The following is a 13,530-nucleotide window of genomic DNA, read 5'->3' as shown; positions in this document are numbered from 1 at the left end:
CTCAAGACTTTCAGATATAAGCAGCAGTTCACCATTTGATACTCAGGTAGGAATTCATGGTGAATAACATTGTAAAAAAGAAAAAAGAAGTGCCAACAAAACTTTTACCTTCGACCTGCCCTGCAATGCTTTCTTTGGTCTCAGCAAATTGTTATAAACTGTTTTCATCGCTTGGTACATCTCCATAAACGTATTTCATTGTTTGAAGCAGAAAGGAATGTTGCAGGAATGTTGATACATTGCTTGTAATATTCTGACCTGGGCCTATGGCCTTACATGTTAGGTCCCTTTAAACAACAAGCATCATCATCATATTCTGACCTATCGACAGGTTCAATACATACTCCACCAAGTTGTAAAACTACCAGCTGCTAAGTGATAACTGTTTCAGAAATGTGTGACAAATGACTAGTTACATCAGAAAGATTCAGTACCACTTTCTGGAAACTGCCAAGACTTTGCATTTGTGTAGTTATTTTCAAAGTTCGGTTAATTGTTTGAACAGACCTCATAATGTTTATAATGTTGAACTTGGCATCTATTACACAGATGTTTCCTTCCGATTTAGTAGGCTGTGGTCGCATGTTGACAAGCTCCAAATTTCTCCTTCTATACAATAGACCTTGTCATGACAGTCTGGTGGTCAAATAGAAGTAACCTCCTTTTATATGTATCAGTGGAGGCAGAAGCATTCTGGAGATATGATACTGGGGTTGATCTTGACCAGTTCCTTGGGTGAATGGTCAGTGTCACAGTCTTCGGTTCAGAGGGTCCTCGGTTTGATTCCTGGCTGTATCAGAGATTGTTAAACACTTCTAGGTAATTCCTCTGGCTCAGGGACTGGATGTTTCTGACTGTCTCAATATATGTCTCCTCTTACACACACAACACTCCACAATTAACAACCAACACAGGAGCACACAATAGTGATAAACACACAGAATAAGGCATCAGGGAGGGCATTCAGACATAAAACAGAACCAAATCCATTTATGCAACATGTTTCAAACCCTCAACTCCACCAGGGAGTGGGAAAAGTGGCAGAACAAGAGAATACTGGGGTTGATCTACACCCAGTGGAGAAATTGGCTTTAGCTGAAAACCAATGCGCTCATATTTGAGCCACAACACAAAATTCAAAGAGACTGATATCATAGCTACCACCTGCTAATTCCAAGCTTATTTATATCAAGAGGCAACTGAAAGAAATAAGCATTCCTACAACTTCAGCCACAAGAAACAAGGCCTGCATTTAAACAGTATCAAGCTCCTAGAACTCACACACAGGCACCAGCTCAGCCCAAATGTCATTTATTCAAAACTTTAAGACTGTGCAGTGAATGTTTTTGGCTGCTTTATATTAAGTCAGCTCCATCTGACCACCAAACTGTTTTGTCAAGGCCTACTATACAGTAGGTGAAATATCACTACTTGTAAAAATACAAGCATGGACTAATAGCCTAGCAGACAAAACCTATTGATTAAGGTCATGTTTCATTGTTTGTTTCTTATTCAATCACTCCTCACTAATCCACTTTATCATAATATATTGTTAGAACAATATTTGTACAATATTGAAATATTACATATCAAAATAGATACCGGTAATAACAAACTAGGGGAACAGGTTTTCATACAGAGTTTGTAGCAGTACTAAACACACTATGAAAACTAACAAGGAAACCCTTTCACCTGTAAGTCTACAATCTGATTGACATTTGGTACAGTGACTTCAGTACAAATGTTTTATTCAGCTATATCAAAATTGGGCTTCAGTGAGAACTGATGGTAGAATGAGTTCTTGGTTCAGGGTACTTACAGGGGTTAGACAAGCCTGTAATCTTTCACCTTTGCTGTTCGTAATTTACATGGATCATCTGCTGAAAGGCATGAATTGGCAGGGAGGGATTCAGTTAGGTGGAAATGTAGTAAGCAGTCTGGCCTATGCTGACAACTTGGTCTTAATGGCAGATAGTGCTGAAAGCCTGCAGTCTAATATCCTGCAACTTGAAAATAAGTGCAATGAGTAGGGTATGAAAATTAGCCTTTCGAAGACTAAATTGATGTCAGTAGGTAAGAAATTCAACAGAATTGAATGTCAGATTGGTGGTACAAAGCTAGAACAGGTAGATAATTTCAAGTGTTTAGGTTGTGTGTTCTCCCAGGATGGTAATATAGTAAGTGAGATTGAATCAAGGTGTTGTAAAGCTAATGCAGTGAGCTCGTAGTTGTGATCAACAGTATTCTGTAAGAAGGAAGTCAGCTCCCAGACGAAACTATCTTTACATCGGTCTGTTTTCAGACCAACTTTGCTTTACGGGAGCGAAAGGTGGGTGGACGCAGGATATCTTATTCATAAGTTAGAAGTTACAGACATGAAAGTAGCGAGAATGATTGCTGGTACAAACAGGTGGGAACAATGGCAGGAGGGTACTCGGAATGAGGAAATAAAGGCTAATTTAGGAATGAACTCGATGGATGTAGCTGTACGCATAAACCGGCTTCGGTGGTGGGGTCATGTGAGGCAAATGGAGGAGGATAGGTTACCTAGGAGAATAATGGACTCTGCTATGGAGGGTACGAGAAGTAGAGGGAGACCAAGACGATGATGGTTAGACTCAGTTTCTAATGATCTAAAGATAATAGGCATGGAACTAAATGAGGCCACAGCACTAGTTGCAAATCAAGGATTGTGGCAATGTTTAGTAAATTCACAGAGGCTTGCAGACTGAACGCTGAAAGGCATGAGAGAGAGAGAGTGTGTGTACATATGAAAATTATATGCCTAATCATGTATTTAGCACAGAGAGAGAGAGAGAGAGAGAGAGAGAGAGAGAGAGAGAGAGAGAGAGTGTGTATCAAAATGATATGCCTAATCATGTATTTAACATCTGTTGTGGGGTGTCAAAGTTTGTTCATTTGAGCACCGCATAGAAAGGAGGGAGCAGCGGGAAGCAGATCAAAGCAGCGCGACCACCCAGCTCATCTGCCATGCTCTCACTCTCTCACACACATTACTTCCCTACCCTTGGCAATCGCTGCCACTCAACCATGTGGTCCTGTGTACTCATAAAGTATGCAAACACCGACACATTACCGTGTAAGGAAAACAACAGAAAACAGTTTTAATTGCAAGAAATATTCTACTGTTTGTATAAATAACTTTGATTACAATTTCTATTCATTGTACCTACACAGCACACAAATTAATACTGCAGAAACAATTGTTAAGACATAAATAAGCCTTGCACCATGAGCATTTGATAGCTCACTACAAGAAACACATGAAATGTTGTAGTCCATGAAATAAAAGCAAAATGAAATTCGATTTTCAAAGTGGTCTGGCCTGTCATGAACATATCCTGCTTTATACCACACATATTTTCACATTTCTGTAAACCTTGGAGAAGACATCTGTTTGTGTACAAATGGCTGAATGCAAATAATATTGTTTATCTTGTGAATGCTGAGATTCAGATTGTGGAACAAAACAAAATCGTAGTCTGATGACTTGTTTCCAGATACGGAATCCATAAACATCAAAAGGCAGGATGAGTCCCGTAGCATCCTCCGGAATTGTCCTTACAGATACTTGCTTGCCTTAAACTCATACTATTTGAATGTTGTTCTCTGTTTGACCTATCCAAAGAGTCAAGGATAAGTACAATGGTATCAGGTAAATTTTATAGCCATTCTTGAAAAATATTCTTGTCTAATTTAGAGGCAACGATGTAGAGATTTGGGGTTTGGAACAAGCTTTCCTAACCCTTAGGCCAAAAATACAACTTTTTCTCATAAAAACAACAAGAACCACTGGTGAGAGACATCCATTTGCTGATATAATAGCTTGCACAGTATAACTGTGTGTTAATGCATTGAGTGATTGTGCCTCAGCTAATGCAGTCTTGTCCCCACATTTGTGTAATGTCCAGCCACCACGGAATTGCTTTTATTCCATGGACTTCAACATTTCATGTGTTTCTTGTAGTGAGCTATCAAATGCTCATAGTGCAAGGCTTATTTATGTCTTTACAATTTTTTCTGCAGTATTAATTTGTGTGATGTGTAGATACACTGAATAGAAATTGTAATCAAAGTTCTGTGATGAAAACACTAGAAAGGCCATGTTTGCTGACTTCATCTTTTGCCCCACTCAAAAAGGTATTAGAAATAGCAACAATACTGTTGAAATGATTTGTGTGACAAACTTCGTAATTTTTCTTGACACAATATTACAAGAACAACTGGAAGCTTTGAAAGAAGGAAAATGTACCCATTGATCAGCTTGGTGTGCCCATCTTTTTAAATCAAGATAATGGACGATTTTGCGCGCGGTCTTTGAATCCTTCAACTCACCAACGTTTCTCAGAGGGCATACTGGATTCTGTCATGTTTTTTCCATTCTCCTTGTACCTGTTTTTCCCCACCTATAAATATCTAAAGGATGTTTTAGCCATCGGTGATTGTACATAACAGACGTCAGATTTATCTGTTTACCGCCGTCATTTTGGAGCCAAAATCTTGCTGAAAAATTACATCACCATCTGGAAATCTCTTCTGCAGCCCACCAACAACTCTTCTTTCCGGTATTTGAATGAACTGATCAGATTTCATCATCCCACCAAATAGTACTAAGGATCCTCGTCCTTCTTGCATGAAACACCCCCAAAACCTCTACTTCAAGGGTGTTTTACAGTCTATTGCATACGTGCTTGAAGTTGTTGGCTCATTCTTTGCTCGGCGCACATATTGAACCCTCCCCCTGCACTTCAAAGTGACTCATATCATAGACAAAAACTTTTTTCAAACGTTCTACTGTCTGATCTTGATGCCTATAAGCCACAAGAAACGTTTCCAACATGCCGTATATCTCCTGTTAGAAGGTGTTTCTTTACAGGTTTGTGGGCTTAGCTTCCAACTGCCAAAGTCAATGACGAACATTAGAAACATGCAGATCCACTCCCCTTCTTCCAGTTTACTACGTAAGTCCACAACAGTGATTTGCTTCTTCTGAGGAGAAAATGTTCATCAGTTGACATCATTTTCCTTTTCCTGCATCCGACTCGTTGGCTGAATGGTCAGCGTACTGGCCTTCGGTTCAGAGGGTCCCGGGTTCAATTCCTGGCTGGGTCAGGGATTTTAACCTTAATTGGTTAATTCCAATGGCACGGGGGCTGGGTGTATGTGTTGTCTTCATCATCATTTCATCCTCATCACGATGCGCAGGTCGCCTACGGGGGTCAAATAGAAAGACCTGCACCTGGCGAGCCGAACCCATCCTGGGATATCCCAGCACTAAAAGCCATACGACATTTCATTTCATTTCATTTCATTTCATTTCATTTCATTTCATTTCATTTCATTTTCCTTTTCCTGCCACAGTTTTCCTCTTTCTTAGGTGAAATTGAGCTAGTATGTTTATGCTGCTGAATAATTCTATTTTTAGTGCCTACACAGACACCAAATTTAGGTACTCTCTCTCTTTATGTCAGGTCTGAGATAATGGTACAATCGCATTACACTTCCTAAGAGTCATATCCATTTAAGACATACGTATTACTAATCACACAAGAAAACTCCAAAATTCTTCAAAAGTGACACACATCAAAATAAATACACTTTTAACTTAAAAACAACCATATCAAAGATTAATTACCAATGAATATCAGTGCAAAGAATGCACAGAGAACGTGGGATCTAAGAATAAACAATGTGTAGCACACTGTTGCAAGCCACTGGAAAAATTATGAAAAAGAATTCCTGTTCTGAATAATTCATATGGTACTGTATTTTCTAAAATGATATCCTTGTAAACCTCGTCACAAGTTAAGTGAAGGTTCTACCAACATCTCACACTGTACTTGATGAGATTATATTCATACACATACGGACACTATTTTTCTCAATTTTGGACTTCTGGTTAGCAGTTACTTCTGTCCGAAAACAAAGTGGTACTCTTCCTGTAATTAGAACCTTTCCGCAGGAGTAGACTTCAAGTAACAAATCTGGAGTAAATAACTGGATTTTTATTCTGATCTATGATTAACTATCAATAGGGCTATCTGTGTATTGATACTTCAAAATATTTTTATAAAGCAGAGTAGCAATACTAACATTGCAGTTTTTTATTCAATCATTCCTTATCATCCTTTTCATACTAAAATAGGCTGAATGATACTGAACTCAATAGACATATTCAGCATATCACTATTACAGAAGTCCGGCTCCATGGCTAAATGGTTAGCGTGCTGGTCTTTGGTCACAGGGGTCCTGGGTTTGATTCCCGGCAGGGTTGGGAATTTTAACCATAATTGCTTAATTCCCCTGGCACGGGGAATGGGTGTATGTGTTGCCTTCATCATCATTTCATCCTCATCGCGACATGCAGGTCGCCTACGGATCTCAAATCAAAAGACCTGCACCTGGCGAGCCGAAGTCCTCGGACACATCCCGGCACTAAAAGCCATATGTCATTTCATTTCTATTACTGAACCTCAAATAACTAGTGTTTGTGATCCTAAATTTTCATTTCACAGTTCATGCTCAAGGTGCGAGATTATACGAGACCTGTATAAGCAGACTTACTAGTAATGTGAAGAACTGCTTATCAGGGGAAACTAAACATGTTCTCAGATTCCCTATCATTGTGACGGTGTCCACCATTTTACTGTGAGGCTCTGGGAGGAGCAAGACAGCCTGGCCAGAGTCGCAAGTGGGTCACCAAGTTAGGGACCCGCCAGTCGCCGCACAGTGAACCAATCAGTTCATCACCAGTTCGTTAACTCACTAGGCCTCCCAACAGTGGGAGAAAGAACTAGAAGATGATCCAAGATCATTCATAACTGAAAGGACTCTAGAGACAGCTCCTTTCATGAAGTATCTGGAGGTTCTGGCCTCCCTATTTAAGATGAGCTGGATGAGCTCAAGTGGCTCCGTTTGGTTCAGTTGGAGTAGAGGAATCAGTCAGTGGTGCGAGTTCAAAGTTCAGTGATTCTTTCTACAATTTTACTTTACGTCGCACCGACACAGGTAGGTCTTATGGCGACGATGGGATAGGAAAGACCTGGGAGTGGAAATGAAGCGGCCGTAGCCCTAATTAAGGTACAGCCCCAGCATTTGCCTGGTGTAAAAATGGGAAACCATGGAAAACCCTCTTCAGGGCTGCCGACAGTGGGGGTAGAACCCACTATCTCCCAGATGCAAGCTCACAGCTGCGCGCCCCTAACCGCACGTCCAACTCGCCCGGTGTTAGTGATTCAGTTTGAGATGAGGAGTCAGTGCAACAAGTGCAGTTCTGTCTGTGGAGTAAGTGAGCGTTCTGTTCTATCTGTCACCAAGGAATTGGGTTTCTTATGTTCAGCTCCTGTGAGTGAATGTGTGTGTGTCTGATGCAGCGTGAGAGAGGTCAGCAAGAGACAGTGGATGAAGTTTGTTGTGAGTGTACGGACAGCGTACAACGTACATGAATGTGGGACTATGCTGTGCACAAGCTGTGAATCAAGAGGTTGTGATAGTGTACTGCAAGTATAATCGTGGAATTTAAAAGAGTATACATAAACATAGTGGAAGAGTATGTAATGTAAATATTTTACGTTATAAGAGATAGAGTGAACAACTAGTGTGACCAAGTAGTGAGGCCATAGAGAGTGTAAACTGGTTTGTGTATACTGTGTAGTGTACGTTGTTGTCTGGGTGTGTCTGTGTAGTGTGTAATTAGTAGTAATTATAGATAAGTCATGGAATTTTAACACTACCAGTGTTGTGTTTTGTTTTCATTTACTACCCCCACTATGTTACAGTATAATGCAGATAAGACCAACTAATCTATAAGAAACATAATCTTCCATGCTCCCTTTCCCTCTTCCATCCTTTTCAAATTCATTATTCAGATATCTCTACCTATCCTAGAACTCCAACTAAAGTGTTATATTCCTTATTAATCAGTTGCACTATTTCAGTAACACACCCAATTAAACAAACATCATGGTGCTATAGCCCTGATGGGCCTTGACTTACAAGCAACCATTGATCAGGGAGTTTAAAATACCTCTACCTATCCTAGAACCGTGTGCCGGCCCCATGGTTTAGGGGTAGCATGCCTGCCTCTTACCCGGAGGCCCCAGGTTCGATTCGCAGCCAGGTCAAGGATTTTTACCTGGACCTGAGGGCTGGTTCAAGGTCTACTTAGCCTACATGTTTAGAATTGAGGAACTATCTGATGGTGAGATAGCGGCCCCGGTCTAGAAAGCCAAGAATAACGGTTGAGACAATTCGTCGTGCTGACCACACGACACCTCGTAATCTGCAGGCCTTCGGGCTGAGCAGCGGTCGCTTGGTAGGCCAAGGCCCTTCAAGGGTTGTAGTGCCATGGGGTTTTTATCCTAGAACCCTAAATACAGAATTATAATCTTTTTTGGTCAGTTCATTTTGATCACCCTATTGAACAGGATGGAAGCAGATCAGAGAACAAAAGAACCAGCTGTTGAAACCTGCACAGAGGAGCCACCCATTACATGGGTAGAAACAGAAGCAGCCCTTAAGATGATGCTGCAAGGGAAATCCCCAGGAATCGATGAAGTCAGCACGGACATAATTAAAGCAGCAGGAGTCCAGGGTATACAGTGGCTACACAGAGTGCTCAATGCAGTTTGGAAAGATGGCAAGATACCTATTTGGAGCAAGGGTGTCATTATCCCCTGTTTAAGAAAGGAAATCGCCAAAAATGCTCCAATTACTGGGGAATAACACTCCTTTCTCATGGGCTTAATATTCTTGAGAAAATCTTAAGAGAGCAGATTGCGAGTCATCTTAGAGCAACAGTTTGAAGAAGAACAGTATGGCTTCAGGCCTAACAGGTCCACAACAGGCCTAATCTTCAGTGTCCATATGTTAATAGGAAAATATTAGGAAAAAGACGAAGATCTGTTTATGGTTTTCCTTGACAATGAGAAGGCATATGACAGCGTTGCAAGAGAGAAGATATGGGAATACCTGAGAAAAAGGAATGTGCCAGAGGGACTGGTGAGGTAAGTTCAAATGTTGTATGAGAACTGTACCACTGTGTGTGATTGGGTGACGGACATTCATTCTGGTTCAAGACCGAAAGTGGAGTCCATCAAGGCAGTGCACTATCCCCACTACTGTTTATCACCATCATGGATGACATAATGAAGAACATCAAGAAAATCTCTGGTGAACTAAATGCAATGGCCTTCGCTGATGATGTTATGATCTGGGGAGAAACTGAGGAAGAAGCACAGTCTAGACTCAATGAATGGAAGGTTAATTTCCAGGAGTTCAATCTCAAGATAAGCAGACTCAAACCAGTAGTGATGGCAATAAACAGAGAGGGACCACCAGCAAAACATCATGCCAGGAAACCATCCACTAGAAAGTGTGGAAATCTTTACATACCTCAGCAGTGTAATATATCAAGATACACTAGCCAAAAAGGAGGTGGCAAATAGAGTGCAGAAAAGCTCTCACTTTTACCAGCAAGTATGAACACTCCTCTGGGATTGCAAATTACCAACAAAATCAAAGCTGGTGATGTTCAATCAGTACTTCATACCAATCTTAACCTATGGTATTGAAACCTGCACCCTCACTAAGAAAGACTCATCAAGGTTGTAGGCATCTGAGATGTAGTTCCTTAGGTCCACAATTCAAAAAGCCAAACTGGACAAATTAAGGAATGATGTAGTTAGGAAGGAAGCTGGGATTTTTACATCATTGTTAGATCGGATCAGCATGCTCAGACCTAGGTGGTTTGGGCATGTAATGAGGATGGAGCCAACAAGGACAGCATACAAACTTGGAGAGACATGTGGCAGGGAAACGGATGGTGGGAAGACCAAGAACCCACTGGATGGACATTGCAGATCAGGGAAGGACAATGGAGGACGTCATTAACAACAGAACACATCTCTATAAGAGAGAATGGAAGAGGCTCGCCAACAGTACCTGGGAACCTGGAACTGTAAAACGATGATTGGTCAGTTCAATTCTTTCCATGACAAATCCAATCAAACAAATGCCACGGTGCTACAGCATTGACGGCCTACCAAGCAACTGATGCTCAGGCCATTATTCTTGGCTTTCTCACCATCAGATAGCTCCTGAATAGTTCACATGAAGGCTGAGTAGGCCTCAAGATCAGCCCTTAGAACTAGGAAAATATCCCTGACCTGAGGAGAATTGATCCAAGGGCCTCTGTTTATGAAGCAGGCTCACTACCTAGATTATGAGGCAAGCCATTTCAATATCTATCTATCTATCTATCTATCTATCTATCTATCTATCTATCTATCTATCTATCTATCTATCTATCTATCTATCTATCTATCTATCTATCTATCTATCTATCTATCTATTTATCTATCTATCTATCTATCTATCTATCTATCTATCTATCTATCTATCTATCTATCTATCAACCAATCAATATTGATCGGCATTTAGGACTGTTACCCAGGTGGCATATTCGCTATCAATTGTCTACCCAGTCCTTTCTTTGTGGAAATTCTTGGAAATTTATTGAACATTTTGCTTGATAAATCATTCCATTCCTAAATTCCTCTCCCTAAAAATGAATATTTGACCAATTTGTTCTCTTGAATTCCAACTCCATCGTCATATTACGACCTTTCCAACAACTAAAGATCTGTCTACTAATGTCATTCCGTACCATTTCTCCACTGACAGCTCAGAACTTCCTGCTTAGTCAAGCAGCTTGTCTCCTAACTCCCAAGTCTTCCCAGCCCAAAATTTGAAAATTTTTTGTAAAACTACTCTGTTGTCAGAAATCACCCAGAACAAATTGTCCTGCTTTCCTTTCGATCTTTTCCATTTCTCATATCAAATAATCCTGGTGTGGGTCCCACACACTGGATTCATGCCCTCTTCTTACATCCTTACTACAAATCCTAAATCCCTCATAACCATATAAAGAGATCTATAATCTTTATTTACAAACCCAATGTGATTGCTCCACCTAAGATCTTTCCTTATATTAACACATAAGTACTTACAGTGTAATTAAATCTGAGAAGATTTTTCTTCTTAGTGAAACTTAAAACCTTTCTTTTCATCCTCTTTACCATCATACCGTTACCTGTTCTGCTTTTATCAAATATTCTGTTTCTCTGTTTTAGATATGACTTCTTTTTTTTTTTTTGCAACAAAATTCGTAAACTCTTTCCAATGACCAAATATAATGCCATTACCTGGTCAGTAATCAACCATATATCTCAGAAACGGTAATCAAGTAATCCTGTCCCATTTTCTTTAATTACTTACCACTGAATGCATCAACTGCATATTTTCTAGTTTATAATACCCTAACTTCCTTACATACCTACCTGCTTGTTGCTAAACCTAAACTGTTCAAAATCTCAGTTTCTTCAGAGTACTCTTCCAACCATAGGACTTCAAGGATGGTATTGTATTCCTTAGTCAATAGTTCACCCTTTCAGTACCAACTGTTAACACAGCCAATTTCATACTGTCAAAGCCAAGGATGAGATTGACAGATCTATGAAAGTTCTAGCCCATATCAGAAGACCTAGTGCACTGAAAACACCATGTTTCAGCAGAAATGGATCTGGTCTGGTAAAACTTATAAGTGATAAAGATTGTAACTGATTCTCCTCAAATGTTGAAGTTACTCCAATATGAAGCAACTACAACAGCCATCAAAATATTATGCTGAGTTTCCACAGCAAAATTTGGACCATCCAGATCTTGAAAAGCACTACAGTTAGAGGCATCAGATTTTAGGGTGGCTTTAGTTCTTGCCATACAAATTCTTATCGTGGCAAGCCATTTCAATATCTATCTATCTATCTATCTATCAAAATGTTCAATAAATTTCCAAGAATTTCCACGAAGAAAGGACTGGGTAGACAATTGATAGCGAATATGCCACCTGGGTAACAGTCCTAAATGCCGATCAATATTGATTGGTTGATAGATAGATAGATAGATAGATAGATAGATAGATAGATAGATAGATAGATAGATAGATAGATAGATAGATAAGCATTCTCCATTATCCATACTGGCCATGTTTGCAAGGCATGAGTTGGAGTCCCCTATATTGCTTTATTCCCATCCAGTAATGTCAGCTGTTACTGCTAATTCTGGTTCCTGAGAGCATTTGGTTTACCAGGTGCAGGCTTGGTATTGTTCATGAAACTCTTCCATGATCTGAGACCTTGTTTTAATTCTCGGTGGCTGTGCAGAGGATGATGACTGTTCATCTTTTGTTTCAGTTTCTCATTTCAGCTGCTATTTGCCATCGAGCAAGGGGTACTGCTATATTAAAAATGTGGTAAACTTTTTTGACATTAGTTGTTCTGAGGCATCCAAATATAATATGACACATTTCATTCAAGGCTCTATCCTCTAACTTGGAATGCACAGAGTTGGCCCATACAAGACAAGCATACTCAGCTGCAGAGAAAGACAGTGCCAAGGCTGTAGTTCACACAGTTCCTGGATGTACTGACAGAATGGCAGTGTCCTTCAAATGTGAGTGAATGATCAAGTTGAACTCCAAGGTTTTTGGCAGCTGAGGAACTTGAGTTGTTCCCTTCTTAACAGATATTCAGTTTATGATTTGCAGCACGGTTGCAAAGATGGAATACTGTGACCAATGTTTTGCTAGGATTTTGGTTTTAGAAAGTTGCCCTTGTAGTACTCGGACAGAACGCTGAGGCAGGTCTGCAACCTAAATTCCATGTCCTCAAATGACCTGGACAGTGCTCAACACCAACATCATCAGCATATAAAAAGTGCTTTGTGTTCTCCCTGATAGATTGATCATTTGTTTATACATTGAAAAGCATTAGTGCAAGGACACTACCTGATGCAAGGCCACTTTTTATCCCTGCAACTATTTTCTTTGAACCATGAAGTGTCGCCTGGCATTTTCTATTCTGTAAGAAGTGTTTTTTTACTATTTGCTTTACGTTGCACCGACACAGATAGGTCTTATGGCGACGATGGGATAGGAAAGGCCTAGGAGTGGCAAGGAAGCGACCGTGGCCTTAATTAAGGTACAGCCCCAGCATTTGCTTGGTGTTAAAATGGGGAAACCACGGAAAACCATCTTCAGAGCTGCCGACAGTGGGGTTCGAACCCACTATCTCCCAGATGCAAGCTCACAGATACGCGCCCCTAACTGCACGGCCAACTCGCTCGGTGTGTAAGAAGTGTTGAATGGTTCTTGCGAGTTTGAAATTTCTTGTTATTTTAAACAGTTTGTGTACAAAGATCTGATGGTTGACAATGTCATAAGCAGCAGTCAAATCTATAAAAACTGTGCTAGCTGCAAGACTTCTCTGAAATCTCTCCTCAATATATTGAGTAAGGTTCAGTATTTGGTTAGTACATGATTGCCATTCTATGAAACCCGGCTTCTGAAACTCTCCATAGAGGAGATCATCCTGTTCAGAATAAGGCATTCAAACAGATTGAAATATGACTCAGAAGGGAGACCGACCCAAAATACTTTGGTTGGTCTGGTGT

The 13,530-nt window shown here is 40.3% G+C and overlaps 1 protein-coding gene across 1 annotated transcript in view; it reads right to left on the bottom strand.

The window, feature by feature from the left end:
* Cubn (Cubilin) overlaps nucleotides 1-13,530 on the bottom strand; it is an 882,604-nt gene that overhangs the window by 611,530 nt on the left and 257,544 nt on the right. The window lies entirely within an intron of this gene.

This window comes from Anabrus simplex, chromosome 1, assembly GCF_040414725.1.
Source record: "Anabrus simplex isolate iqAnaSimp1 chromosome 1, ASM4041472v1, whole genome shotgun sequence".
NCBI classification, from domain to species: domain Eukaryota; kingdom Metazoa; phylum Arthropoda; class Insecta; order Orthoptera; family Tettigoniidae; genus Anabrus; species Anabrus simplex.
The sequence above is the reverse complement of the archived record's forward strand: the minus strand, read 5'-3'. Positions and strand labels throughout refer to the sequence as shown.